A 20,619-nucleotide genomic window follows, 5' to 3' on the forward strand; every position below is an offset into this window, starting at 1 on the left:
ATACTATTTCAGGTGCGATCATACCAGCACTAATGCACCGGATCCCATCAGAACTCCGCAGTTAAGCGTGCTTGGGCGAGAGTAGTACTAGGATGGGTGACCCCCTGGGAAGTCCTCGTGTTGCACCCCCTTTTTCGTTGCCCGTTTGCGTTTTTTTAGATTTTACGTGCGGTTTTTTTTTCTTTCTTGCTATTTCTATGCTCGGGTGGCCTCCGTTTCATGGTTCATGGTTTTCGTATTTTTGGAACGGAGCCGATCGGTCACGTGGGTCCCACGCCTCGCGTACGAAAACAAAGGAGGTTCTGCGTCTTTTTAGACATAAAAGCAATAAGCATGGATAGTATTTCGGGTGCGATCATACCAGCACTAATGCATCGGATCCCATAAGAACTCCGAAGTTAAGCGTGCTTGGGCGAGAGTAGTACTATGATGGGTGACCCCCTGGGAAATCCTCGTGTTGCACACCCCTTTTTCGTTGCCCGATTGCGTTTTTTAGATTTTACGTGCGGTTTTTTTTTGTTTTTTTTTCTTTCTTGCTATTTCTATGCTCGGGTGGCCTCCGTTTCATGGTTCATGGTTTTCGTATTTTTGGAACGGAGCCGATCGGTCACGTGGGTCCCACGCCTCGCGTACGAAAACAAAGGAGGTTCTGCGTCTTTTAAGACATAAAAGCAATAAGCATGGATAGTATTTCGGGTGCGATCATACCAGCACTAATTCACCGGATCCGATCAGAACTCCGCAGTTAAGCGTGCTTGGGCGAGAGTAGTACTAGGATGGGTGACCCCCTGGTAAATCCTCGTGTTGCACCTCCTTTTTCGTTGCCCGTTTGCGTTTTTTTAGATTTTACGTGCGGTTTTTTTTTTGTTTTTTTTTCTTTCTTGCTATTTCTATGCTCGGGTGGCCTCCGCTTCATGGTTGATGTTTTTCGTATTTTTGGAACGGAGCCGATCGGTCACGTGGGTCCCACGCCTCGCGTACGAAAACAAAGGAGGTTCTGCGTCTTTTAAGACATAAAAGCAATAAGCATGGATAGTATTTCGGGTGCGATCATACCAGCACTAATTCACCGGATCCCATCAGAACTCCGCAGTTAAGCGTGCTTGGGCGAGAGTAGTACTAGGATGGGTGACCCCCTGGTAAGTCCTCGTGTTGCACCTCCTTTTTCGTTGCCCGTTTGCGTTTTTTAGATTTTACGTGCGGTTTTTTTTTGTTTTTTTTTTCTTTCTTGCTATTTCTATGCTCGGGTGGCCTCCGCTTCATCGTTGATCCTTTTCGTATTTTTGGAACGGAGCCGATCGGTCACGTGGGTCCCACGCCTCGCGTACGAAAACAAAGGAGGTTCTGCGTCTTTTAAGACATAAAAGCAATAAGCATGGATAGTATTTCGGGTGCGATCATACCAGCACTAATGCACCGGATCCCATCAGAACTCCGCTGTGAAGCGTGCTTGGGCGAGAGTAGTACTAGGATGGTGACCCCCTGGGAAGTTGTCGTGTTGCACCCCCCTTTTTCGTTGCCCGTGTGCGTTTTTTTAGATTTTACGTGTGGTTTTTTTTGTTTTTTTTCTTTCTTGCTATTTCTATGCTCGCGTGGCCTCCGCTTCATGGTTGATGGTTTTCGTATTTTTGGAACGGAGCTGATCGGTCACGTGGGTCCCACGCCTCGCGTACGAAAACAAAGGAAGTTCTGTGTCTTTTAAGACATAAAAGCAATAAGCATGGATACTATTTCAGGTGCGATCATACCAGCACTAATGCACCGGATCCCATCAGAACTCCGCAGTTAAGCGTGCTTGGGCGAGAGTAGTACTAGGATGGGTGACCCCCTGGGAAGTCCTCGTGTTGCACCCCCTTTTTCGTTGCCCGTTTGCGTTTTTTTAGATTTTACGTGCGGTTTTTTTTTCTTTCTTGCTATTTCTATGCTCGGGTGGCCTCCGTTTCATGGTTCATGGTTTTCGTATTTTTGGAACGGAGCCGATCGGTCACGTGGGTCCCACGCCTCGCGTACGAAAACAAAGGAGGTTCTGCGTCTTTTTAGACATAAAAGCAATAAGCATGGATAGTATTTCGGGTGCGATCATACCAGCACTAATGCATCGGATCCCATAAGAACTCCGAAGTTAAGCGTGCTTGGGCGAGAGTAGTACTATGATGGGTGACCCCCTAGGAAATCCTCGTGTTGCACACCCCTTTTTCGTTGCCCGATTGCGTTTTTTAGATTTTACGTGCGGTTTTTTTTTGTTTTTTTTTCTTTCTTGCTATTTCTATGCTCGGGTGGCCTCCGTTTCATGGTTCATGGTTTTCGTATTTTTGGAACGGAGCCGATCGGTCACGTGGGTCCCACGCCTCGCGTACGAAAACAAAGGAGGTTCTGCGTCTTTTAAGACATAAAAGCAATAAGCATGGATAGTATTTCGGGTGCGATCATACCAGCACTAATTCACCGGATCCGATCAGAACTCCGCAGTTAAGCGTGCTTGGGCGAGAGTAGTACTAGGATGGGTGACCCCCTGGTAAATCCTCGTGTTGCACCTCCTTTTTCGTTGCCCGTTTGCGTTTTTTTAGATTTTACGTGCGGTTTTTTTTTTTGTTTTTTTTTCTTTCTTGCTATTTCTATGCTCGGGTGGCCTCCGCTTCATGGTTGATGTTTTTCGTATTTTTGGAACGGAGCCGATCGGTCACGTGGGTCCCACGCCTCGCGTACGAAAACAAAGGAGGTTCTGCGTCTTTTAAGACATAAAAGCAATAAGCATGGATAGTATTTCGGGTGCGATCATACCAGCACTAATTCACCGGATCCCATCAGAACTCCGCAGTTAAGCGTGCTTGGGCGAGAGTAGTACTAGGATGGGTGACCCCCTGGTAAGTCCTCGTGTTGCACCTCCTTTTTCGTTGCCCGTTTGCGTTTTTTAGATTTTACGTGCGGTTTTTTTTTGTTTTTTTTTTCTTTCTTGCTATTTCTATGCTCGGGTGGCCTCCGCTTCATCGTTGATCCTTTTCGTATTTTTGGAACGGAGCCGATCGGTCACGTGGGTCCCACGCCTCGCGTACGAAAACAAAGGAGGTTCTGCGTCTTTTAAGACATAAAAGCAATAAGCATGGATAGTATTTCGGGTGCGATCATACCAGCACTAATGCACCGGATCCCATCAGAACACCGCTGTGAAGCGTGCTTGGGCGAGAGTAGTACTAGGATGGTGACCCCCTGGGAAGTTGTCGTGTTGCACCCCCCTTTTTCGTTGCCCGTTTGCGTTTTTTTAGATTTTACGTGTGTTTTTTTTGTTTTTTTTTCTTTCTTGCTATTTCTATGCCCGCGTGGCCTCCGCTTCATGGTTGATGGTTTTCGTATTTTTGGAACGGAGCTGATCGGTCACGTGGGTCCCACGCCTCGCGTACGAAAACAAAGGAAGTTCTGCGTCTTTTAAGACATAAAAGCAATAAGCATGGATACTATTTCAGGTGCGATCATACCAGCACTAATGCACCGGATCCCATCAGAACTCCGCAGTTAAGCGTGCTTGGGCGAGAGTAGTACTAGGATGGGTGACCCCCTGGGAAGTCCTCGTGTTGCACCCCCTTTTTCGTTGCCCGTTTGCGTTTTTTTAGATTTTACGTGCGGTTTTTTTTTTTTTCTTGCTATTTCTATGCTCGGGTGGCCTCCGTTTCATGGTTCATGGTTTTCGTATTTTTGGAACGGAGCCGATCGGTCACGTGGGTCCCACGCCTCGCGTACGAAAACAAAGGAGGTTCTGCGTCTTTTTAGACATAAAAGCAATAAGCATGGATAGTATTTCGGGTGCGATCATACCAGCACTAATGCATCGGATCCCATAAGAACTCCGAAGTTAAGCGTGCTTGGGCGAGAGTAGTACTATGATGGGTGACCCCCTGGGAAATCCTCGTGTTGCACACCCCTTTTTCGTTGCCCGATTGCGTTTTTTAGATTTTACGTGCGGTTTTTTTTTGTTTTTTTTTCTTTCTTGCTATTTCTATGCTCGGGTGGCCTCCGTTTCATGGTTCATGGTTTTCGTATTTTTGGAACGGAGCCGATCGGTCACGTGGGTCCCACGCCTCGCGTACGAAAACAAAGGAGGTTCTGCGTCTTTTAAGACATAAAAGCAATAAGCATGGATAGTATTTCGGGTGCCATCATACCAGCACTAATGCACCGGATCCCATCAGAACTCTACAGTTAAGCGTGCTTGGGCGAGAGTAGTACCAGGATGGGTGACCCCCTGGGAAGTCCTCGTGTTGAACCCACCCTATTTTCGTTTCTCGTTTGCGTTTTTTTAGATTTTACATGCGGTTTTTTTTTGTTTTTTTCTTTCTTGCCATTTCTATGCTCGGGTGGCCTCCGCTTCATGGGTGATAGTTTTCGTATTTTTGGAACGGAGCCGGTCGGTCACGTGGGTCCCACGCCTCGCGTACGAAAACAAAGGAGGTTCTGCGTCTTTTAAGACATAAAAGCAATAAGCATGGATAGTATTTCGGGTGCGATCATACCAGCACTAATGCACTGGATCCCATCAGAACTCCGCTGTGAAGCGTGCTTGGGCGAGACTAGTACTAGGATGGTGACCCCCTGGGAAGTCCTCGTGTTGCACCCCCTCTTTTTCGTTGCCCGTTTGCGTTTTTTTAGATTTTACGTGCGGTTTTTTTTGTTTTTTTTTTCTTTCTTGCTATTTCTATGCTCGGGTGGCCTCCGCTTCATGGTTCATGGTTTTCGTATTTTTGGAACGGAGCCGATCGGTCAAGTGGGTCCACGCCTCGCGTACGAAAACAAAGGAGGTTCTGCGTCTTTTAAGACATAAAAGCAATAAGCATGGATAGTATTTCGGGTGCGATCATACCAGCACTAATGCACCGGATCCCATCAGAACTCCGCATTTAAGCGTGCTTGGGCGAGAGTAGTATCAGGATGGGTGACCCCCTGGGAAGTCCTCGTGTTGCACCCCCCCTTTTTCGTTGCCCGTTTGCGTTTTTTTAGTTTTTACGTGCGGTTTTTTTTGTTTTTTTTTCTTTCTTGCTATTTCTATGCTCGGGTGGCCTCCGCTTCATGGTTCATGGTTTTCGTATTTTTGGAACGGAGCCGATCGGTCACGTGGGTCCCACGCATCGCGTACGAAAACAAAGGAGGTTCTGCGTCTTTTAAGATATAAAAGCAATAAGCATGGAAAGTATTTCGGGTGCGATCATACCAGCACTAATGCATCGGATCCCATAAGAACTCCGTAGTTAAGCGTGCTTGGGCGAGAGTAGTACTAGGATGGGTGACCCCCTGGGAAATCCTCGTGTTGCACCCCCCTTTTTCGTTGCCCGTTTGCGTTTTTTTAGATTTTGCGAGCGGTTTTTTTTTGTTTTTTTTTTCTTTCTTGTTATTTCTATGCTCGGCTGGCCTCCGTTTCATGGTTCATGGTTTTCGTATTTTTGGAACGGAGCCGATCGGTCATGTGGGTCCCACGCCTCGCGTACGAAAACAAAGGAGGTTCTGCGTCTTTTAAGACATAAAAGCAATAAGCATGGATAGTATTTCGGGTGCGATCATACCAGCACTAATTCACCGTATCCCATCAGAACTCCGCAGTTAAGCGTGCTTGGGCGAGAGTAGTACTAGGATGGGTGACCCCCTGGTAAGTCCTCGTGTTGCACCTCTTTTTTCGTTGCCCGTTTGCGTTTTTTTAGATTTTACGTGCGGTTTTTTTTTGTTTTTTTTTCTTTCTTGCTATTTCTATGCTCGGGTGGCCTCCGCTTCATCGTTGATGCTTTTCGTATTTTTGGAACGGAGCCGATCGGTCACGTGGGTCCCACGCCTCGCGTACGAAAACAAAGGAGGTTCTGCGTCTTTTAAGACATAAAAGCAATAAGCATGGATAGTATTTCGGGTGCGATCATACCAGCACTAATGCACCGGATCCCATCAGAACTCCGCTGTGAAGCGTGCTTGGGCGAGAGTAGTACTAGGATGGTGACCCCCTGGGAAGTTGTCGTGTTGCACCCCCCTTTTTCGTTGCCCGTTTGCGTTTTTTTAGATTTTACGTGTGTTTTTTTTGTTTTTTTTTCTTTCTTGCTATTTCTATGCCCGCGTGGCCTCCGCTTCATGGTTGATGGTTTTCGTATTTTTGGAACGGAGCTGATCGGTCACGTGGGTCCCACGCCTCGCGTACGAAAACAAAGGAAGTTCTGCGTCTTTTAAGACATAAAAGCAATAAGCATGGATACTATTTCAGGTGCGATCATACCAGCACTAATGCACCGGATCCCATCAGAACTCCGCAGTTAAGCGTGCTTGGGCGAGAGTAGTACTAGGATGGGTGACCCCCTGGGAAGTCCTCGTGTTGCACCCCCTTTTTCGTTGCCCGTTTGCGTTTTTTTAGATTTTACGTGCGGTTTTTTTTTCTTTCTTGCTATTTCTATGCTCGGGTGGCCTCCGTTTCATGGTTCATGGTTTTCGTATTTTTGGAACGGAGCCGATCGGTCACGTGGGTCCCACGCCTCGCGTACGAAAACAAAGGAGGTTCTGCGTCTTTTTAGACATAAAAGCAATAAGCATGGATAGTATTTCGGGTGCGATCATACCAGCACTAATGCATCGGATCCCATAAGAACTCCGAAGTTAAGCGTGCTTGGGCGAGAGTAGTACTATGATGGGTGACCCCCTGGGAAATCCTCGTGTTGCACACCCCTTTTTCGTTGCCCGATTGCGTTTTTTAGATTTTACGTGCGGTTTTTTTTTGTTTTTTTTTCTTTCTTGCTATTTCTATGCTCGGGTGGCCTCCGTTTCATGGTTCATGGTTTTCGTATTTTTGGAACGGAGCCGATCGGTCACGTGGGTCCCACGCCTCGCGTACGAAAACAAAGGAGGTTCTGCGTCTTTTAAGACATAAAAGCAATAAGCATGGATAGTATTTCGGGTGCGATCATACCAGCACTAATTCACCGGATCCGATCAGAACTCCGCAGTTAAGCGTGCTTGGGCGAGAGTAGTACTAGGATGGGTGACCCCCTGGTAAATCCTCGTGTTGCACCTCCTTTTTCGTTGCCCGTTTGCGTTTTTTTAGATTTTACGTGCGGTTTTTTTTTTGTTTTTTTTTCTTTCTTGCTATTTCTATGCTCGGGTGGCCTCCGCTTCATGGTTGATGTTTTTCGTATTTTTGGAACGGAGCCGATCGGTCACGTGGGTCCCACGCCTCGCGTACGAAAACAAAGGAGGTTCTGCGTCTTTTAAGACATAAAAGCAATAAGCATGGATAGTATTTCGGGTGCGATCATACCAGCACTAATTCACCGGATCCCATTAGAACTCCGCAGTTAAGCGTGCTTGGGCGAGAGTAGTACTAGGATGGGTGACCCCCTGGGAAATCCTCGTGTTGCACACCCCTTTTTCGTTGCCCGATTGCGTTTTTTAGATTTTACGTGCGGTTTTTTTTTGTTTTTTTTTCTTTCTTGCTATTTCTATGCTCGGGTGGCCTCCGTTTCATGGTTCATGGTTTTCGTATTTTTGGAACGGAGCCGATCGGTCACGTGGGTCCCACGCCTCGCGTACGAAAACAAAGGAGGTTCTGCGTCTTTTAAGACATAAAAGCAATAAGCATGGATAGTATTTCGGGTGCGATCATACCAGCACTAATTCACCGGATCCGATCAGAACTCCGCAGTTAAGCGTGCTTGGGCGAGAGTAGTACTAGGATGGGTGACCCCCTGGTAAATCCTCGTGTTGCACCTCCTTTTTCGTTGCCCGTTTGCGTTTTTTTAGATTTTACGTGCGGTTTTTTTTTTGTTTTTTTTTCTTTCTTGCTATTTCTATGCTCGGGTGGCCTCCGCTTCATGGTTGATGTTTTTCGTATTTTTGGAACGGAGCCGATCGGTCACGTGGGTCCCACGCCTCGCGTACGAAAACAAAGGAGGTTCTGCGTCTTTTAAGACATAAAAGCAATAAGCATGGATAGTATTTCGGGTGCGATCATACCAGCACTAATTCACCGGATCCCATCAGAACTCCGCAGTTAAGCGTGCTTGGGCGAGAGTAGTACTAGGATGGGTGACCCCCTGGTAAGTCCTCGTGTTGCACCTCCTTTTTCGTTGCCCGTTTGCGTTTTTTAGATTTTACGTGCGGTTTTTTTTTGTTTTTTTTTCTTTCTTGCTATTTCTATGCTCGGGTGGCCTCCGTTTCATGGTTCATGGTTTTCGTATTTTTGGAACGGAGCCGATCGGTCACGTGGGTCCCACGCCTCGCGTACGAAAACAAAGGAGGTTCTGCGTCTTTTAAGACATAAAAGCAATAAGCATGGATAGTATTTCGGGTGCGATCATACCAGCACTAATTCACCGGATCCGATCAGAACTCCGCAGTTAAGCGTGCTTGGGCGAGAGTAGTACTAGGATGGGTGACCCCCTGGTAAATCCTCGTGTTGCACCTCCTTTTTCGTTGCCCGTTTGCGTTTTTTTAGATTTTACGTGCGGTTTTTTTTTTGTTTTTTTTTCTTTCTTGCTATTTCTATGCTCGGGTGGCCTCCGCTTCATGGTTGATGTTTTTCGTATTTTTGGAACGGAGCCGATCGGTCACGTGGGTCCCACGCCTCGCGTACGAAAACAAAGGAGGTTCTGCGTCTTTTAAGACATAAAAGCAATAAGCATGGATAGTATTTCGGGTGCGATCATACCAGCACTAATTCACCGGATCCCATCAGAACTCCGCAGTTAAGCGTGCTTGGGCGAGAGTAGTACTAGGATGGGTGACCCCCTGGTAAGTCCTCGTGTTGCACCTCCTTTTTCGTTGCCCGTTTGCGTTTTTTAGATTTTACGTGCGGTTTTTTTTTGTTTTTTTTTCTTTCTTGCTATTTCTATGCTCGGGTGGCCTCCGCTTCATCGTTGATCCTTTTCGTATTTTTGGAACGGAGCCGATCGGTCACGTGGGTCCCACGCCTCGCGTACGAAAACAAAGGAGGTTCTGCGTCTTTTAAGACATAAAAGCAATAAGCATGGATAGTATTTCGGGTGCGATCATACCAGCACTAATGCACCGGATCCCATCAGAACTCCGCTGTGAAGCGTGCTTGGGCGAGAGTAGTACTAGGATGGTGACCCCCTGGGAAGTTGTCGTGTTGCACCCCCCTTTTTCGTTGCCCGTGTGCGTTTTTTTAGATTTTACGTGTGGTTTTTTTTGTTTTTTTTTCTTTCTTGCTATTTCTATGCTCGCGTGGCCTCCGCTTCATGGTTGATGGTTTTCGTATTTTTGGAACGGAGCTGATCGGTCACGTGGGTCCCACGCCTCGCGTACGAAAACAAAGGAAGTTCTGCGTCTTTTAAGACATAAAAGCAATAAGCATGGATACTATTTCAGGTGCGATCATACCAGCACTAATGCACCGGATCCCATCAGAACTCCGCAGTTAAGCGTGCTTGGGCGAGAGTAGTACTAGGATGGGTGACCCCCTGGGAAGTCCTCGTGTTGCACCCCCTTTTTCGTTGCCCGTTTGCGTTTTTTTAGATTTTACGTGCGGTTTTTTTTTCTTTCTTGCTATTTCTATGCTCGGGTGGCCTCCGTTTCATGGTTCATGGTTTTCGTATTTTTGGAACGGAGCCGATCGGTCACGTGGGTCCCACGCCTCGCGTACGAAAACAAAGGAGGTTCTGCGTCTTTTTAGACATAAAAGCAATAAGCATGGATAGTATTTCGGGTGCGATCATACCAGCACTAATGAATCGGATCCCATAAGAACTCCGGAGTTAAGCGTGCTTGGGCGAGAGCAGTACTATGATGGGTGACCCCCTGGGAAATCCTCGTGTTGCACACCCCTTTTTCGTTGCCCGATTGCGTTTTTTAGATTTTACGTGCGGTTTTTTTTTGTTTTTTTTTCTTTCTTGCTATTTCTATGCTCGGGTGGCCTCCGTTTCATGGTTCATGGTTTTCGTATTTTTGGAACGGAGCCGATCGGTCACGTGGGTCCCACGCCTCGCGTACGAAAACAAAGGAGGTTCTGCGTCTTTTAAGACATAAAAGCAATAAGCATGGATAGTATTTCGGGTGCGATCATACCAGCACTAATTCACCGGATCCGATCAGAACTCCGCAGTTAAGCGTGCTTGGGCGAGAGTAGTACTAGGATGGGTGACCCCCTGGTAAATCCTCGTGTTGCACCTCCTTTTTCGTTGCCCGTTTGCGTTTTTTTAGATTTTACGTGCGGTTTTTTTTTTGTTTTTTTTTCTTTCTTGCTATTTCTATGCTCGGGTGGCCTCCGCTTCATGGTTGATGTTTTTCGTATTTTTGGAACGGAGCCGATCGGTCACGTGGGTCCCACGCCTCGCGTACGAAAACAAAGGAGGTTCTGCGTCTTTTAAGACATAAAAGCAATAAGCATGGATAGTATTTCGGGTGCGATCATACCAGCACTAATTCACCGGATCCCATCAGAACTCCGCAGTTAAGCGTGCTTGGGCGAGAGTAGTACTAGGATGGGTGACCCCCTGGTAAGTCCTCGTGTTGCACCTCCTTTTTCGTTGCCCGTTTGCGTTTTTTAGATTTTACGTGCGGTTTTTTTTTGTTTTTTTTTTTCTTTCTTGCTATTTCTATGCTCGGGTGGCCTCCGCTTCATCGTTGATCCTTTTCGTATTTTTGGAACGGAGCCGATCGGTCACGTGGGTCCCACGCCTCGCGTACGAAAACAAAGGAGGTTCTGCGTCTTTTAAGACATAAAAGCAATAAGCATGGATAGTATTTCGGGTGCGATCATACCAGCACTAATGCACCGGATCCCATCAGAACACCGCTGTGAAGCGTGCTTGGGCGAGAGTAGTACTAGGATGGTGACCCCCTGGGAAGTTGTCGTGTTGCACCCCCCTTTTTCGTTGCCCGTTTGCGTTTTTTTAGATTTTACGTGTGTTTTTTTTGTTTTTTTTTTCTTTCTTGCTATTTCTATGCCCGCGTGGCCTCCGCTTCATGGTTGATGGTTTTCGTATTTTTGGAACGGAGCTGATCGGTCACGTGGGTCCCACGCCTCGCGTACGAAAACAAAGGAAGTTCTGCGTCTTTTAAGACATAAAAGCAATAAGCATGGATACTATTTCAGGTGCGATCATACCAGCACTAATGCACCGGATCCCATCAGAACTCCGCAGTTAAGCGTGCTTGGGCGAGAGTAGTACTAGGATGGGTGACCCCCTGGGAAGTCCTCGTGTTGCACCCCCTTTTTCGTTGCCCGTTTGCGTTTTTTTAGATTTTACGTGCGGTTTTTTTTTCTTTCTTGCTATTTCTATGCTCGGGTGGCCTCCGTTTCATGGTTCATGGTTTTCGTATTTTTGGAACGGAGCCGATCGGTCACGTGGGTCCCACGCCTCGCGTACGAAAACAAAGGAGGTTCTGCGTCTTTTTAGACATAAAAGCAATAAGCATGGATAGTATTTCGGGTGCGATCATACCAGCACTAATGCATCGGATCCCATAAGAACTCCGAAGTTAAGCGTGCTTGGGCGAGAGTAGTACTATGATGGGTGACCCCCTGGGAAATCCTCGTGTTGCACACCCCTTTTTCGTTGCCCGATTGCGTTTTTTAGATTTTACGTGCGGTTTTTTTTTGTTTTTTTTTCTTTCTTGCTATTTCTATGCTCGGGTGGCCTCCGTTTCATGGTTCATGGTTTTCGTATTTTTGGAACGGAGCCGATCGGTCACGTGGGTCCCACGCCTCGCGTACGAAAACAAAGGAGGTTCTGCGTCTTTTAAGACATAAAAGCAATAAGCATGGATAGTATTTCGGGTGCGATCATACCAGCACTAATGCACCGGATCCCATCAGAACTCTACAGTTAAGCGTGCTTGGGCGAGAGTAGTACTAGGATGGGTGACCCCCTGGGAAGTCCTCGTGTTGAACCCACCCTATTTTCGTTTCTCGTTTGCGTTTTTTTAGATTTTACATGCGGTTTTTTTTTGTTTTTTTCTTTCTTGCCATTTCTATGCTCGGGTGGCCTCCGCTTCATGGGTGATAGTTTTCGTATTTTTGGAACGGAGCCGGTCGGTCACGTGGGTCCCATGCCTCGCGTACGAAAACAAAGGAGGTTCTGCGTCTTTTAAGACATAAAAGCAATAAGCATGGATAGTATTTCGGGTGCGATCATACCAGCACTAATGCACTGGATCCCATCAGAACTCCGCTGTGAAGCGTGCTTGGGCGAGACTAGTACTAGGATGGTGACCCCCTGGGAAGTCCTCGTGTTGCACCCCCTCTTTTTCGTTGCCCGTTTGCGTTTTTTTAGATTTTACGTGCGGTTTTTTTTGTTTTTTTTTTCTTTCTTGCTATTTCTATGCTCGGGTGGCCTCCGCTTCATGGTTCATGGTTTTCGTATTTTTGGAACGGAGCCGATCGGTCAAGTGGGTCCACGCCTCGCGTACGAAAACAAAGGAGGTTCTGCGTCTTTTAAGACATAAAAGCAATAAGCATGGATAGTATTTCGGGTGCGATCATACCAGCACTAATGCACCGGATCCCATCAGAACTCCGCAGTTAAGCGTGCTTGGGCGAGAGTAGTACCAGGATGGGTGACCCCCTGGGAAGTCCTCGTGTTGCACCCCCCCTTTTTCGTTGCCCGTTTGCGTTTTTTTAGTTTTTACGTGCGGTTTTTTTTGTTTTTTTTCTTTCTTGCTATTTCTATGCTCGGGTGGCCTCCGCTTCATGGTTCATGGTTTTCGTATTTTTGGAACGGAGCCGATCGGTCACGTGGGTCCCACGCATCGCGTACGAAAACAAAGGAGGTTCTGCGTCTTTTAAGATATAAAAGCAATAAGCATGGAAAGTATTTCGGGTGCGATCATACCAGCACTAATGCATCGGATCCCATAAGAACTCCGTAGTTAAGCGTGCTTGGGCGAGAGTAGTACTAGGATGGGTGACCCCCTGGGAAATCCTCGTGTTGCACCCCCTCTTTTTCGTTGCCCGTTTGCGTTTTTTTAGATTTTACGTGCGGTTTTTTTTGTTTTTTTTTTCTTTCTTGCTATTTCTATGCTCGGGTGGCCTCCGCTTCATCGTTGATCCTTTTCGTATTTTTGGAACGGAGCCGATCGGTCACGTGGGTCCCACGCCTCGCGTACGAAAACAAAGGAGGTTCTGCGTCTTTTAAGACATAAAAGCAATAAGCATGGATAGTATTTCGGGTGCGATCATACCAGCACTAATGCACCGGATCCCATCAGAACTCCGCTGTGAAGCGTGCTTGGGCGAGAGTAGTACTAGGATGGTGACCCCCTGGGAAATCCTCGTGTTGCACACCCCTTTTTCGTTGCCCGATTGCGTTTTTTAGATTTTACGTGCGGTTTTTTTTTGTTTTTTTTTCTTTCTTGCTATTTCTATGCTCGGGTGGCCTCCGTTTCATGGTTCATGGTTTTCGTATTTTTGGAACGGAGCCGATCGGTCACGTGGGTCCCACGCCTCGCGTACGAAAACAAAGGAGGTTCTGCGTCTTTTAAGACATAAAAGCAATAAGCATGGATAGTATTTCGGGTGCGATCATACCAGCACTAATGCACCGGATCCCATCAGAACTCTACAGTTAAGCGTGCTTGGGCGAGAGTAGTACTAGGATGGGTGACCCCCTGGGAAGTCCTCGTGTTGAACCCACCCTATTTTCGTTTCTCGTTTGCGTTTTTTTAGATTTTACATGCGGTTTTTTTTTGTTTTTTTCTTTCTTGCCATTTCTATGCTCGGGTGGCCTCCGCTTCATGGGTGATAGTTTTCGTATTTTTGGAACGGAGCCGGTCGGTCACGTGGGTCCCACGCCTCGCGTACGAAAACAAAGGAGGTTCTGCGTCTTTTAAGACATAAAAGCAATAAGCATGGATAGTATTTCGGGTGCGATCATACCAGCACTAATGCACTGGATCCCATCAGAACTCCGCTGTGAAGCGTGCTTGGGCGAGACTAGTACTAGGATGGTGACCCCCTGGGAAGTCCTCGTGTTGCACCCCCTCTTTTTCGTTGCCCGTTTGCGTTTTTTTAGATTTTACGTGCGGTTTTTTTTGTTTTTTTTTTCTTTCTTGCTATTTCTATGCTCGGGTGGCCTCCGCTTCATGGTTCATGGTTTTCGTATTTTTGGAACGGAGCCGATCGGTCAAGTGGGTCCACGCCTCGCGTACGAAAACAAAGGAGGTTCTGCGTCTTTTAAGACATAAAAGCAATAAGCATGGATAGTATTTCGGGTGCGATCATACCAGCACTAATGCACCGGATCCCATCAGAACTCCGCAGTTAAGCGTGCTTGGGCGAGAGTAGTACCAGGATGGGTGACCCCCTGGGAAGTCCTCGTGTTGCACCCCCCCTTTTTCGTTGCCCGTTTGCGTTTTTTTAGTTTTTACGTGCGGTTTTTTTTTGTTTTTTTTTCTTTCTTGCTATTTCTATGCTCGGGTGGCCTCCGTTTCATGGTTCATGGTTTTCGTATTTTTGGAACGGAGCCGATCGGTCACGTGGGTCCCACGCCTCGCGTACGAAAACAAAGGAGTTTCTGCGTCTTTTAAGACATAAAAGCAATAAGCATGGATAGTATTTCGGGTGCGATCATACCAGCACTAATGCACCGGATCCCATCAGAACTCTACAGTTAAGCGTGCTTGGGCGAGAGTAGTACTAGGATGGGTGACCCCCTGGGAAGTCCTCGTGTTGAACCCACCCTATTTTCGTTTCTCGTTTGCGTTTTTTTAGATTTTACATGCGGTTTTTTTTTGTTTTTTTCTTTCTTGCCATTTCTATGCTCGGGTGGCCTCCGCTTCATGGGTGATAGTTTTCGTATTTTTGGAACGGAGCTGATCGGTCACGTGGGTCCCACGCCTCGCGTACGAAAACAAAGGAAGTTCTGCGTCTTTTAAGACATAAAAGCAATAAGCATGGATACTATTTCAGGTGCGATCATACCAGCACTAATGCACCGGATCCCATCAGAACTCCGCAGTTAAGCGTGCTTGGGCGAGAGTAGTACTAGGATGGGTGACCCCCTGGGAAGTCCTCGTGTTGCACCCCCTTTTTCGTTGCCCGTTTGCGTTTTTTTAGATTTTACGTGCGGTTTTTTTTTCTTTCTTGCTATTTCTATGCTCGGGTGGCCTCCGTTTCATGGTTCATGGTTTTCGTATTTTTGGAACGGAGCCGATCGGTCACGTGGGTCCCACGCCTCGCGTACGAAAACAAAGGAGGTTCTGCGTCTTTTTAGACATAAAAGCAATAAGCATGGATAGTATTTCGGGTGCGATCATACCAGCACTAATGCATCGGATCCCATAAGAACTCCGAAGTTAAGCGTGCTTGGGCGAGAGTAGTACTATGATGGGTGACCCCCTGGGAAATCCTCGTGTTGCACACCCCTTTTTCGTTGCCCGATTGCGTTTTTTAGATTTTACGTGCGGTTTTTTTTTGTTTTTTTTTCTTTCTTGCTATTTCTATGCTCGGGTGGCCTCCGTTTCATGGTTCATGGTTTTCGTATTTTTGGAACGGAGCCGATCGGTCACGTGGGTCCCACGCCTCGCGTACGAAAACAAAGGAGGTTCTGCGTCTTTTAAGACATAAAAGCAATAAGCATGGATAGTATTTCGGGTGCGATCATACCAGCACTAATTCACCGGATCCGATCAGAACTCCGCAGTTAAGCGTGCTTGGGCGAGAGTAGTACTAGGATGGGTGACCCCCTGGTAAATCCTCGTGTTGCACCTCCTTTTTCGTTGCCCGTTTGCGTTTTTTTAGATTTTACGTGCGGTTTTTTTTTTGTTTTTTTTTCTTTCTTGCTATTTCTATGCTCGGGTGGCCTCCGCTTCATGGTTGATGTTTTTCGTATTTTTGGAACGGAGCCGATCGGTCACGTGGGTCCCACGCCTCGCGTACGAAAACAAAGGAGGTTCTGCGTCTTTTAAGACATAAAAGCAATAAGCATGGATAGTATTTCGGGTGCGATCATACCAGCACTAATTCACCGGATCCCATCAGAACTCCGCAGTTAAGCGTGCTTGGGCGAGAGTAGTACTAGGATGGGTGACCCCCTGGTAAGTCCTCGTGTTGCACCTCCTTTTTCGTTGCCCGTTTGCGTTTTTTAGATTTTACGTGCGGTTTTTTTTTGTTTTTTTTTTCTTTCTTGCTATTTCTATGCTCGGGTGGCCTCCGCTTCATCGTTGATCCTTTTCGTATTTTTGGAACGGAGCCGATCGGTCACGTGGGTCCCACGCCTCGCGTACGAAAACAAAGGAGGTTCTGCGTCTTTTAAGACATAAAAGCAATAAGCATGGATAGTATTTCGGGTGCGATCATACCAGCACTAATGCACCGGATCCCATCAGAACTCCGCTGTGAAGCGTGCTTGGGCGAGAGTAGTACTAGGATGGTGACCCCCTGGGAAGTTGTCGTGTTGCACCCCCCTTTTTCGTTGCCCGTGTGCGTTTTTTTAGATTTTACGTGTGGTTTTTTTTGTTTTTTTTTCTTTCTTGCTATTTCTATGCTCGCGTGGCCTCCGCTTCATGGTTGATGGTTTTCGTATTTTTGGAACGGAGCTGATCGGTCACGTGGGTCCCACGCCTCGCGTACGAAAACAAAGGAGGTTCTGCGTCTTTTAAGACATAAAAGCAATAAGCATGGATAGTATTTCGGGTGCGATCATACCAGCACTAATGCACCGGATCCCATCAGAACTCTACAGTTAAGCGTGCTTGGGCGAGAGTAGTACTAGGATGGGTGACCCCCTGGGAAGTCCTCGTGTTGAACCCACCCTATTTTCGTTTCTCGTTTGCGTTTTTTTAGATTTTACATGCGGTTTTTTTTTGTTTTTTTCTTTCTTGCCATTTCTATGCTCGGGTGGCCTCCGCTTCATGGGTGATAGTTTTTGTATTTTTGGAACGGAGCCGGTCGGTCACGTGGGTCCCACGCCTCGCGTACAAAAACAAAGGAGGTTCTGCGTCTTTTAAGACATAAAAGCAATAAGCATGGATAGTATTTCGGGTGCGATCATACCAGCACTAATGCACTGGATCCCATCAGAACTCCGCTGTGAAGCGTGCTTGGGCGAGACTAGTACTAGGATGGTGACCCCCTGGGAAGTCCTCGTGTTGCACCCCCTCTTTTTCGTTGCCCGTTTGCGTTTTTTTAGATTTTACGTGCGGTTTTTTTTGTTTTTTTTTTCTTTCTTGCTATTTCTATGCTCGGGTGGCCTCCGCTTCATGGTTCATGGTTTTCGTATTTTTGGAACGGAGCCGATCGGTCAAGTGGGTCCACGCCTCGCGTACGAAAACAAAGGAGGTTCTGCGTCTTTTAAGACATAAAAGCAATAAGCATGGATAGTATTTCGGGTGCGATCATACCAGCACTAATGCACCGGATCCCATCAGAACTCCGCAGTTAAGCGTGCTTGGGCGAGAGTAGTACCAGGATGGGTGACCCCCTGGGAAGTCCTCGTGTTGCACCCCCCCTTTTTCGTTGCCCGTTTGCGTTTTTTTAGTTTTTACGTGCGGTTTTTTTTGTTTTTTTTCTTTCTTGCTATTTCTATGCTCGGGTGGCCTCCGCTTCATGGTTCATGGTTTTCGTATTTTTGGAACGGAGCCGATCGGTCACGTGGGTCCCACGCATCGCGTACGAAAACAAAGGAGGTTCTGCGTCTTTTAAGATATAAAAGCAATAAGCATGGAAAGTATTTCGGGTGCGATCATACCAGCACTAATGCATCGGATCCCATAAGAACTCCGTAGTTAAGCGTGCTTGGGCGAGAGTAGTACTAGGATGGGTGACCCCCTGGGAAATCCTCGTGTTGCACCCCCCTTTTTCGTTGCCCGTTTGCGTTTTTTTAGATTTTGCGAGCGGTTTTTTTTTGTTTTTTTTTTCTTTCTTGTTATTTCTATGCTCGGCTGGCCTCCGTTTCATGGTTCATGGTTTTCGTATTTTTGGAACGGAGCCGATCGGTCATGTGGGTCCCACGCCTCGCGTACGAAAACAAAGGAGGTTCTGCGTCTTTTAAGACATAAAAGCAATAAGCATGGATAGTATTTCGGGTGCGATCATACCAGCACTAATTCACCGTATCCCATCAGAACTCCGCAGTTAAGCGTGCTTGGGCGAGAGTAGTACTAGGATGGGTGACCCCCTGGTAAGTCCTCGTGTTGCACCTCTTTTTTCGTTGCCCGTTTGCGTTTTTTTAGATTTTACGTGCGGTTTTTTTTTGTTTTTTTTTCTTTCTTGCTATTTCTATGCTCGGGTGGCCTCCGCTTCATCGTTGATGCTTTTCGTATTTTTGGAACGGAGCCGATCGGTCACGTGGGTCCCAACCCTCGCGTACGAAAACAAAGGAGGTTCTGCGTCTTTTAAGACATAAAAGCAATAAGCATGGATAGTATTTCGGGAGCGATCATACCAGCACTAATGCACCGGATCCCATCAGAACACCGCTGTGAAGCGTGCTTGGGCGAGAGTAGTACTAGGATGGTGACCCCCTGGGAAGTTGTCGTGTTGCACCCCCCTTTTTCGTTGCCCGTTTGCGTTTTTTTAGATTTTACGTGTGTTTTTTTTGTTTTTTTTTTCTTTCTTGCTATTTCTATGCCCGCGTGGCCTCCGCTTCATGGTTGATGGTTTTCGTATTTTTGGAACGGAGCTGATCGGTCACGTGGGTCCCACGCCTCGCGTACGAAAACAAAGGAAGTTCTGCGTCTTTTAAGACATAAAAGCAATAAGCATGGATACTATTTCAGGTGCGATCATACCAGCACTAATGCACCGGATCCCATCAGAACTCCGCAGTTAAGCGTGCTTGGGCGAGAGTAGTACTAGGATGGGTGACCCCCTGGGAAGTCCTCGTGTTGCACCCCCTTTTTCGTTGCCCGTTTGCGTTTTTTTAGATTTTACGTGCGGTTTTTTTTTCTTTCTTGCTATTTCTATGCTCGGGTGGCCTCCGTTTCATGGTTCATGGTTTTCGTATTTTTGGAACGGAGCCGATCGGTCACGTGGGTCCCACGCCTCGCGTACGAAAACAAAGGAGGTTCTGCGTCTTTTTAGACATAAAAGCAATAAGCATGGATAGTATTTCGGGTGCGATCATACCAGCACTAATGCATCGGATCCCATAAGAACTCCGAAGTTAAGCGTGCTTGGGCGAGAGTAGTACTATGATGGGTGACCCCCTGGGAAATCCTCGTGTTGCACACCCCTTTTTCGTTGCCCGATTGCGTTTTTTAGATTTTACGTGCGGTTTTTTTTTGTTTTTTTTTCTTTCTTGCTATTTCTATGCTCGGGTGGCCTCCGTTTCATGGTTCATGGTTTTCGTATTTTTGGAACGGAGCCGATCGGTCACGTGGGTCCCACGCCTCGCGTACGAAAACAAAGGAGGTTCTGCGTCTTTTAAGACATAAAAGCAATAAGCATGGATAGTATTTCGGGTGCGATCATACCAGCACTAATTCACCGGATCCGATCAGAACTCCGCAGTTAAGCGTGCTTGGGCGAGAGTAGTACTAGGATGGGTGACCCCCTGGTAAATCCTCGTGTTGCACCTCCTTTTTCGTTGCCCGTTTGCGTTTTTTTAGATTTTACGTGCGGTTTTTTTTTTGTTTTTTTTTCTTTCTTGCTATTTCTATGCTCGGGTGGCCTCCGCTTCATGGTTGATGTTTTTCGTATTTTTGGAACGGAGTCGATCGGTCACGTGGGTCCCACGCCTCGCGTACGAAAACAAAGGAGGTTCTGCGTCTTTTAAGACATAAAAGCAATAAGCATAGATAGTATTTCGGGTGCGATCATACCAGCACTAATTCACCGGATCCCATCAGAACTCCGCAGTTAAGCGTGCTTGGGCGAGAGTAGTACTAGGATGGGTGACCCCCTGGTAAGTCCTCGTGTTGCACCTCCTTTTTCGTTGCCCGTTTGCGTTTTTTTAGATTTTACGTGCGGTTTTTTTTTGTTTTTTTTTCTTTCTTGCTATTTCTATGCTCGGGTGGCCTCCGCTTCATCGTTGATGCTTTTCGTATTTTTGGAACGGAGCCGATCGGTCACGTGGGTAACGCCTCGCGTACGAAAACAAAGGAGGTTCTGCGTCTTTTAAGACATAAAAGCAATAAGCATGGATAGTATTTCGGGTGCGATCATACCAGCACTAATGCACCGGATCCCATCAGAACTCCGCTGTGAAGCGTGCTTGGGCGAGAGTAGTACTAGGATGGTGACCCCCTGGGAAGTTGTCGTGTTGCACCCCCCTTTTTCGTTGCCCGTTTGCGTTTTTTTAGATTTTACGTGTGTTTTTTTTGTTTTTTTTCTTTCTTGCTATTTCTATGCCCGCGTGGCCTCCGCTTCATGGTTGATGGTTTTCGTATTTTTGGAACGGAGCTGATCGGTCACGTGGGTCCCACGCCTCGCGTACGAAAACAAAGGAAGTTCTGCGTCTTTTAAGACATAAAAGCAATAAGCATGGATACTATTTCAGGTGCGATCATACCAGCACTAATGCACCGGATCCCGTCAGAACTCCGCAGTTAAGCGTGCTTGGGCGAGAGTAGTACTAGGATGGGTGACCCCCTGGGAAGTCCTCGTGTTGAACCCACCCTATTTTCGTTTCTCGTTTGCGTTTTTTTAGATTTTACATGCGGTTTTTTTTGTTTTTTTCTTTCTTGCTATTTCTATGCTCGGGTGGC

General features: G+C 46.9%; 60 non-coding genes across 60 annotated transcripts; all 60 read left to right on the top strand.

Annotated features, from left to right (window-relative positions):
- Positions 1-10: 10 nt before the first annotated feature.
- Positions 11-129, top strand: LOC145155164 (5S ribosomal RNA). Its single transcript, XR_013735618.1, has one exon. It is a non-coding gene; the product is annotated as a 5S ribosomal RNA (ribosomal RNA).
- Positions 130-347: 218 nt separating this feature from the next.
- On the top strand, positions 348-466 carry LOC145146664 (5S ribosomal RNA). Its single transcript, XR_013727598.1, has one exon. It is a non-coding gene; the product is annotated as a 5S ribosomal RNA (ribosomal RNA).
- Positions 467-694: 228 nt separating this feature from the next.
- On the top strand, positions 695-813 carry LOC145150101 (5S ribosomal RNA). Its single transcript, XR_013730929.1, has one exon. It is a non-coding gene; the product is annotated as a 5S ribosomal RNA (ribosomal RNA).
- Positions 814-1,042: 229 nt separating this feature from the next.
- On the top strand, positions 1,043-1,161 carry LOC145148126 (5S ribosomal RNA). Its single transcript, XR_013729024.1, has one exon. It is a non-coding gene; the product is annotated as a 5S ribosomal RNA (ribosomal RNA).
- A 228-nt stretch (positions 1,162-1,389) lies between these two features.
- Positions 1,390-1,507, top strand: LOC145150377 (5S ribosomal RNA). Its single transcript, XR_013731199.1, has one exon. It is a non-coding gene; the product is annotated as a 5S ribosomal RNA (ribosomal RNA).
- Positions 1,508-1,734: 227 nt separating this feature from the next.
- LOC145155165 (5S ribosomal RNA) lies at positions 1,735-1,853 on the top strand. The gene has a single exon (XR_013735619.1). It is a non-coding gene; the product is annotated as a 5S ribosomal RNA (ribosomal RNA).
- A 218-nt stretch (positions 1,854-2,071) lies between these two features.
- On the top strand, positions 2,072-2,190 carry LOC145148282 (5S ribosomal RNA). Its single transcript, XR_013729173.1, has one exon. It is a non-coding gene; the product is annotated as a 5S ribosomal RNA (ribosomal RNA).
- Positions 2,191-2,418: 228 nt separating this feature from the next.
- Positions 2,419-2,537, top strand: LOC145150102 (5S ribosomal RNA). Its single transcript, XR_013730930.1, has one exon. It is a non-coding gene; the product is annotated as a 5S ribosomal RNA (ribosomal RNA).
- A 230-nt stretch (positions 2,538-2,767) lies between these two features.
- LOC145148127 (5S ribosomal RNA) lies at positions 2,768-2,886 on the top strand. Its single transcript, XR_013729025.1, has one exon. It is a non-coding gene; the product is annotated as a 5S ribosomal RNA (ribosomal RNA).
- A 228-nt stretch (positions 2,887-3,114) lies between these two features.
- Positions 3,115-3,232, top strand: LOC145151067 (5S ribosomal RNA). The gene has a single exon (XR_013731863.1). It is a non-coding gene; the product is annotated as a 5S ribosomal RNA (ribosomal RNA).
- A 227-nt stretch (positions 3,233-3,459) lies between these two features.
- LOC145155166 (5S ribosomal RNA) lies at positions 3,460-3,578 on the top strand. Its single transcript, XR_013735620.1, has one exon. It is a non-coding gene; the product is annotated as a 5S ribosomal RNA (ribosomal RNA).
- A 218-nt stretch (positions 3,579-3,796) lies between these two features.
- LOC145146665 (5S ribosomal RNA) lies at positions 3,797-3,915 on the top strand. The gene has a single exon (XR_013727599.1). It is a non-coding gene; the product is annotated as a 5S ribosomal RNA (ribosomal RNA).
- Positions 3,916-4,143: 228 nt separating this feature from the next.
- On the top strand, positions 4,144-4,262 carry LOC145150684 (5S ribosomal RNA). The gene has a single exon (XR_013731492.1). It is a non-coding gene; the product is annotated as a 5S ribosomal RNA (ribosomal RNA).
- A 229-nt stretch (positions 4,263-4,491) lies between these two features.
- On the top strand, positions 4,492-4,609 carry LOC145150313 (5S ribosomal RNA). Its single transcript, XR_013731133.1, has one exon. It is a non-coding gene; the product is annotated as a 5S ribosomal RNA (ribosomal RNA).
- Positions 4,610-4,838: 229 nt separating this feature from the next.
- LOC145147382 (5S ribosomal RNA) lies at positions 4,839-4,957 on the top strand. The gene has a single exon (XR_013728288.1). It is a non-coding gene; the product is annotated as a 5S ribosomal RNA (ribosomal RNA).
- Positions 4,958-5,186: 229 nt separating this feature from the next.
- LOC145145137 (5S ribosomal RNA) lies at positions 5,187-5,305 on the top strand. Its single transcript, XR_013726125.1, has one exon. It is a non-coding gene; the product is annotated as a 5S ribosomal RNA (ribosomal RNA).
- A 230-nt stretch (positions 5,306-5,535) lies between these two features.
- Positions 5,536-5,654, top strand: LOC145150360 (5S ribosomal RNA). The gene has a single exon (XR_013731178.1). It is a non-coding gene; the product is annotated as a 5S ribosomal RNA (ribosomal RNA).
- Positions 5,655-5,882: 228 nt separating this feature from the next.
- Positions 5,883-6,000, top strand: LOC145150379 (5S ribosomal RNA). The gene has a single exon (XR_013731201.1). It is a non-coding gene; the product is annotated as a 5S ribosomal RNA (ribosomal RNA).
- Positions 6,001-6,227: 227 nt separating this feature from the next.
- Positions 6,228-6,346, top strand: LOC145155167 (5S ribosomal RNA). Its single transcript, XR_013735621.1, has one exon. It is a non-coding gene; the product is annotated as a 5S ribosomal RNA (ribosomal RNA).
- Positions 6,347-6,564: 218 nt separating this feature from the next.
- Positions 6,565-6,683, top strand: LOC145146666 (5S ribosomal RNA). Its single transcript, XR_013727600.1, has one exon. It is a non-coding gene; the product is annotated as a 5S ribosomal RNA (ribosomal RNA).
- A 228-nt stretch (positions 6,684-6,911) lies between these two features.
- On the top strand, positions 6,912-7,030 carry LOC145150103 (5S ribosomal RNA). The gene has a single exon (XR_013730931.1). It is a non-coding gene; the product is annotated as a 5S ribosomal RNA (ribosomal RNA).
- A 229-nt stretch (positions 7,031-7,259) lies between these two features.
- On the top strand, positions 7,260-7,378 carry LOC145145788 (5S ribosomal RNA). Its single transcript, XR_013726745.1, has one exon. It is a non-coding gene; the product is annotated as a 5S ribosomal RNA (ribosomal RNA).
- A 228-nt stretch (positions 7,379-7,606) lies between these two features.
- LOC145150104 (5S ribosomal RNA) lies at positions 7,607-7,725 on the top strand. Its single transcript, XR_013730932.1, has one exon. It is a non-coding gene; the product is annotated as a 5S ribosomal RNA (ribosomal RNA).
- Positions 7,726-7,954: 229 nt separating this feature from the next.
- On the top strand, positions 7,955-8,073 carry LOC145148128 (5S ribosomal RNA). Its single transcript, XR_013729026.1, has one exon. It is a non-coding gene; the product is annotated as a 5S ribosomal RNA (ribosomal RNA).
- A 227-nt stretch (positions 8,074-8,300) lies between these two features.
- LOC145150106 (5S ribosomal RNA) lies at positions 8,301-8,419 on the top strand. The gene has a single exon (XR_013730933.1). It is a non-coding gene; the product is annotated as a 5S ribosomal RNA (ribosomal RNA).
- Positions 8,420-8,648: 229 nt separating this feature from the next.
- On the top strand, positions 8,649-8,767 carry LOC145148129 (5S ribosomal RNA). Its single transcript, XR_013729027.1, has one exon. It is a non-coding gene; the product is annotated as a 5S ribosomal RNA (ribosomal RNA).
- A 227-nt stretch (positions 8,768-8,994) lies between these two features.
- Positions 8,995-9,112, top strand: LOC145150380 (5S ribosomal RNA). The gene has a single exon (XR_013731202.1). It is a non-coding gene; the product is annotated as a 5S ribosomal RNA (ribosomal RNA).
- Positions 9,113-9,340: 228 nt separating this feature from the next.
- LOC145155168 (5S ribosomal RNA) lies at positions 9,341-9,459 on the top strand. Its single transcript, XR_013735622.1, has one exon. It is a non-coding gene; the product is annotated as a 5S ribosomal RNA (ribosomal RNA).
- Positions 9,460-9,677: 218 nt separating this feature from the next.
- On the top strand, positions 9,678-9,796 carry LOC145150441 (5S ribosomal RNA). The gene has a single exon (XR_013731267.1). It is a non-coding gene; the product is annotated as a 5S ribosomal RNA (ribosomal RNA).
- A 228-nt stretch (positions 9,797-10,024) lies between these two features.
- On the top strand, positions 10,025-10,143 carry LOC145150107 (5S ribosomal RNA). The gene has a single exon (XR_013730934.1). It is a non-coding gene; the product is annotated as a 5S ribosomal RNA (ribosomal RNA).
- A 229-nt stretch (positions 10,144-10,372) lies between these two features.
- Positions 10,373-10,491, top strand: LOC145148130 (5S ribosomal RNA). Its single transcript, XR_013729028.1, has one exon. It is a non-coding gene; the product is annotated as a 5S ribosomal RNA (ribosomal RNA).
- A 229-nt stretch (positions 10,492-10,720) lies between these two features.
- Positions 10,721-10,838, top strand: LOC145151068 (5S ribosomal RNA). Its single transcript, XR_013731864.1, has one exon. It is a non-coding gene; the product is annotated as a 5S ribosomal RNA (ribosomal RNA).
- Positions 10,839-11,066: 228 nt separating this feature from the next.
- Positions 11,067-11,185, top strand: LOC145155169 (5S ribosomal RNA). The gene has a single exon (XR_013735623.1). It is a non-coding gene; the product is annotated as a 5S ribosomal RNA (ribosomal RNA).
- Positions 11,186-11,403: 218 nt separating this feature from the next.
- On the top strand, positions 11,404-11,522 carry LOC145146667 (5S ribosomal RNA). The gene has a single exon (XR_013727601.1). It is a non-coding gene; the product is annotated as a 5S ribosomal RNA (ribosomal RNA).
- A 228-nt stretch (positions 11,523-11,750) lies between these two features.
- On the top strand, positions 11,751-11,869 carry LOC145149450 (5S ribosomal RNA). Its single transcript, XR_013730310.1, has one exon. It is a non-coding gene; the product is annotated as a 5S ribosomal RNA (ribosomal RNA).
- A 229-nt stretch (positions 11,870-12,098) lies between these two features.
- Positions 12,099-12,216, top strand: LOC145150314 (5S ribosomal RNA). The gene has a single exon (XR_013731134.1). It is a non-coding gene; the product is annotated as a 5S ribosomal RNA (ribosomal RNA).
- Positions 12,217-12,445: 229 nt separating this feature from the next.
- On the top strand, positions 12,446-12,564 carry LOC145153298 (5S ribosomal RNA). Its single transcript, XR_013733815.1, has one exon. It is a non-coding gene; the product is annotated as a 5S ribosomal RNA (ribosomal RNA).
- A 228-nt stretch (positions 12,565-12,792) lies between these two features.
- LOC145145139 (5S ribosomal RNA) lies at positions 12,793-12,911 on the top strand. Its single transcript, XR_013726127.1, has one exon. It is a non-coding gene; the product is annotated as a 5S ribosomal RNA (ribosomal RNA).
- Positions 12,912-13,141: 230 nt separating this feature from the next.
- On the top strand, positions 13,142-13,259 carry LOC145150199 (5S ribosomal RNA). Its single transcript, XR_013731023.1, has one exon. It is a non-coding gene; the product is annotated as a 5S ribosomal RNA (ribosomal RNA).
- Positions 13,260-13,487: 228 nt separating this feature from the next.
- On the top strand, positions 13,488-13,606 carry LOC145149451 (5S ribosomal RNA). The gene has a single exon (XR_013730311.1). It is a non-coding gene; the product is annotated as a 5S ribosomal RNA (ribosomal RNA).
- A 229-nt stretch (positions 13,607-13,835) lies between these two features.
- LOC145150315 (5S ribosomal RNA) lies at positions 13,836-13,953 on the top strand. Its single transcript, XR_013731135.1, has one exon. It is a non-coding gene; the product is annotated as a 5S ribosomal RNA (ribosomal RNA).
- A 229-nt stretch (positions 13,954-14,182) lies between these two features.
- Positions 14,183-14,301, top strand: LOC145153299 (5S ribosomal RNA). The gene has a single exon (XR_013733816.1). It is a non-coding gene; the product is annotated as a 5S ribosomal RNA (ribosomal RNA).
- A 230-nt stretch (positions 14,302-14,531) lies between these two features.
- Positions 14,532-14,650, top strand: LOC145149453 (5S ribosomal RNA). Its single transcript, XR_013730314.1, has one exon. It is a non-coding gene; the product is annotated as a 5S ribosomal RNA (ribosomal RNA).
- Positions 14,651-14,879: 229 nt separating this feature from the next.
- Positions 14,880-14,998, top strand: LOC145155170 (5S ribosomal RNA). The gene has a single exon (XR_013735624.1). It is a non-coding gene; the product is annotated as a 5S ribosomal RNA (ribosomal RNA).
- A 218-nt stretch (positions 14,999-15,216) lies between these two features.
- Positions 15,217-15,335, top strand: LOC145146668 (5S ribosomal RNA). Its single transcript, XR_013727602.1, has one exon. It is a non-coding gene; the product is annotated as a 5S ribosomal RNA (ribosomal RNA).
- Positions 15,336-15,563: 228 nt separating this feature from the next.
- On the top strand, positions 15,564-15,682 carry LOC145150109 (5S ribosomal RNA). Its single transcript, XR_013730936.1, has one exon. It is a non-coding gene; the product is annotated as a 5S ribosomal RNA (ribosomal RNA).
- Positions 15,683-15,911: 229 nt separating this feature from the next.
- Positions 15,912-16,030, top strand: LOC145148131 (5S ribosomal RNA). Its single transcript, XR_013729029.1, has one exon. It is a non-coding gene; the product is annotated as a 5S ribosomal RNA (ribosomal RNA).
- A 228-nt stretch (positions 16,031-16,258) lies between these two features.
- Positions 16,259-16,376, top strand: LOC145150381 (5S ribosomal RNA). The gene has a single exon (XR_013731204.1). It is a non-coding gene; the product is annotated as a 5S ribosomal RNA (ribosomal RNA).
- Positions 16,377-16,604: 228 nt separating this feature from the next.
- LOC145149454 (5S ribosomal RNA) lies at positions 16,605-16,723 on the top strand. Its single transcript, XR_013730315.1, has one exon. It is a non-coding gene; the product is annotated as a 5S ribosomal RNA (ribosomal RNA).
- Positions 16,724-16,952: 229 nt separating this feature from the next.
- On the top strand, positions 16,953-17,070 carry LOC145150316 (5S ribosomal RNA). The gene has a single exon (XR_013731136.1). It is a non-coding gene; the product is annotated as a 5S ribosomal RNA (ribosomal RNA).
- A 229-nt stretch (positions 17,071-17,299) lies between these two features.
- On the top strand, positions 17,300-17,418 carry LOC145153300 (5S ribosomal RNA). Its single transcript, XR_013733817.1, has one exon. It is a non-coding gene; the product is annotated as a 5S ribosomal RNA (ribosomal RNA).
- A 228-nt stretch (positions 17,419-17,646) lies between these two features.
- LOC145145140 (5S ribosomal RNA) lies at positions 17,647-17,765 on the top strand. Its single transcript, XR_013726128.1, has one exon. It is a non-coding gene; the product is annotated as a 5S ribosomal RNA (ribosomal RNA).
- A 230-nt stretch (positions 17,766-17,995) lies between these two features.
- Positions 17,996-18,114, top strand: LOC145150361 (5S ribosomal RNA). The gene has a single exon (XR_013731180.1). It is a non-coding gene; the product is annotated as a 5S ribosomal RNA (ribosomal RNA).
- A 228-nt stretch (positions 18,115-18,342) lies between these two features.
- Positions 18,343-18,460, top strand: LOC145151203 (5S ribosomal RNA). The gene has a single exon (XR_013731971.1). It is a non-coding gene; the product is annotated as a 5S ribosomal RNA (ribosomal RNA).
- A 228-nt stretch (positions 18,461-18,688) lies between these two features.
- Positions 18,689-18,807, top strand: LOC145155171 (5S ribosomal RNA). Its single transcript, XR_013735625.1, has one exon. It is a non-coding gene; the product is annotated as a 5S ribosomal RNA (ribosomal RNA).
- A 218-nt stretch (positions 18,808-19,025) lies between these two features.
- LOC145146670 (5S ribosomal RNA) lies at positions 19,026-19,144 on the top strand. The gene has a single exon (XR_013727604.1). It is a non-coding gene; the product is annotated as a 5S ribosomal RNA (ribosomal RNA).
- A 228-nt stretch (positions 19,145-19,372) lies between these two features.
- Positions 19,373-19,491, top strand: LOC145150110 (5S ribosomal RNA). Its single transcript, XR_013730937.1, has one exon. It is a non-coding gene; the product is annotated as a 5S ribosomal RNA (ribosomal RNA).
- Positions 19,492-19,720: 229 nt separating this feature from the next.
- On the top strand, positions 19,721-19,839 carry LOC145148132 (5S ribosomal RNA). Its single transcript, XR_013729030.1, has one exon. It is a non-coding gene; the product is annotated as a 5S ribosomal RNA (ribosomal RNA).
- A 226-nt stretch (positions 19,840-20,065) lies between these two features.
- LOC145150382 (5S ribosomal RNA) lies at positions 20,066-20,183 on the top strand. The gene has a single exon (XR_013731205.1). It is a non-coding gene; the product is annotated as a 5S ribosomal RNA (ribosomal RNA).
- A 226-nt stretch (positions 20,184-20,409) lies between these two features.
- Positions 20,410-20,528, top strand: LOC145148787 (5S ribosomal RNA). The gene has a single exon (XR_013729655.1). It is a non-coding gene; the product is annotated as a 5S ribosomal RNA (ribosomal RNA).
- Positions 20,529-20,619: the final 91 nt, after the last annotated feature.

This window comes from Lactuca virosa, chromosome 1, assembly GCF_052849685.1.
Source record: "Lactuca virosa cultivar CGN04683 chromosome 1, Lactuca_virosa_CGN04683_v6, whole genome shotgun sequence".
Lineage (NCBI taxonomy): Eukaryota > Viridiplantae > Streptophyta > Magnoliopsida > Asterales > Asteraceae > Lactuca > Lactuca virosa.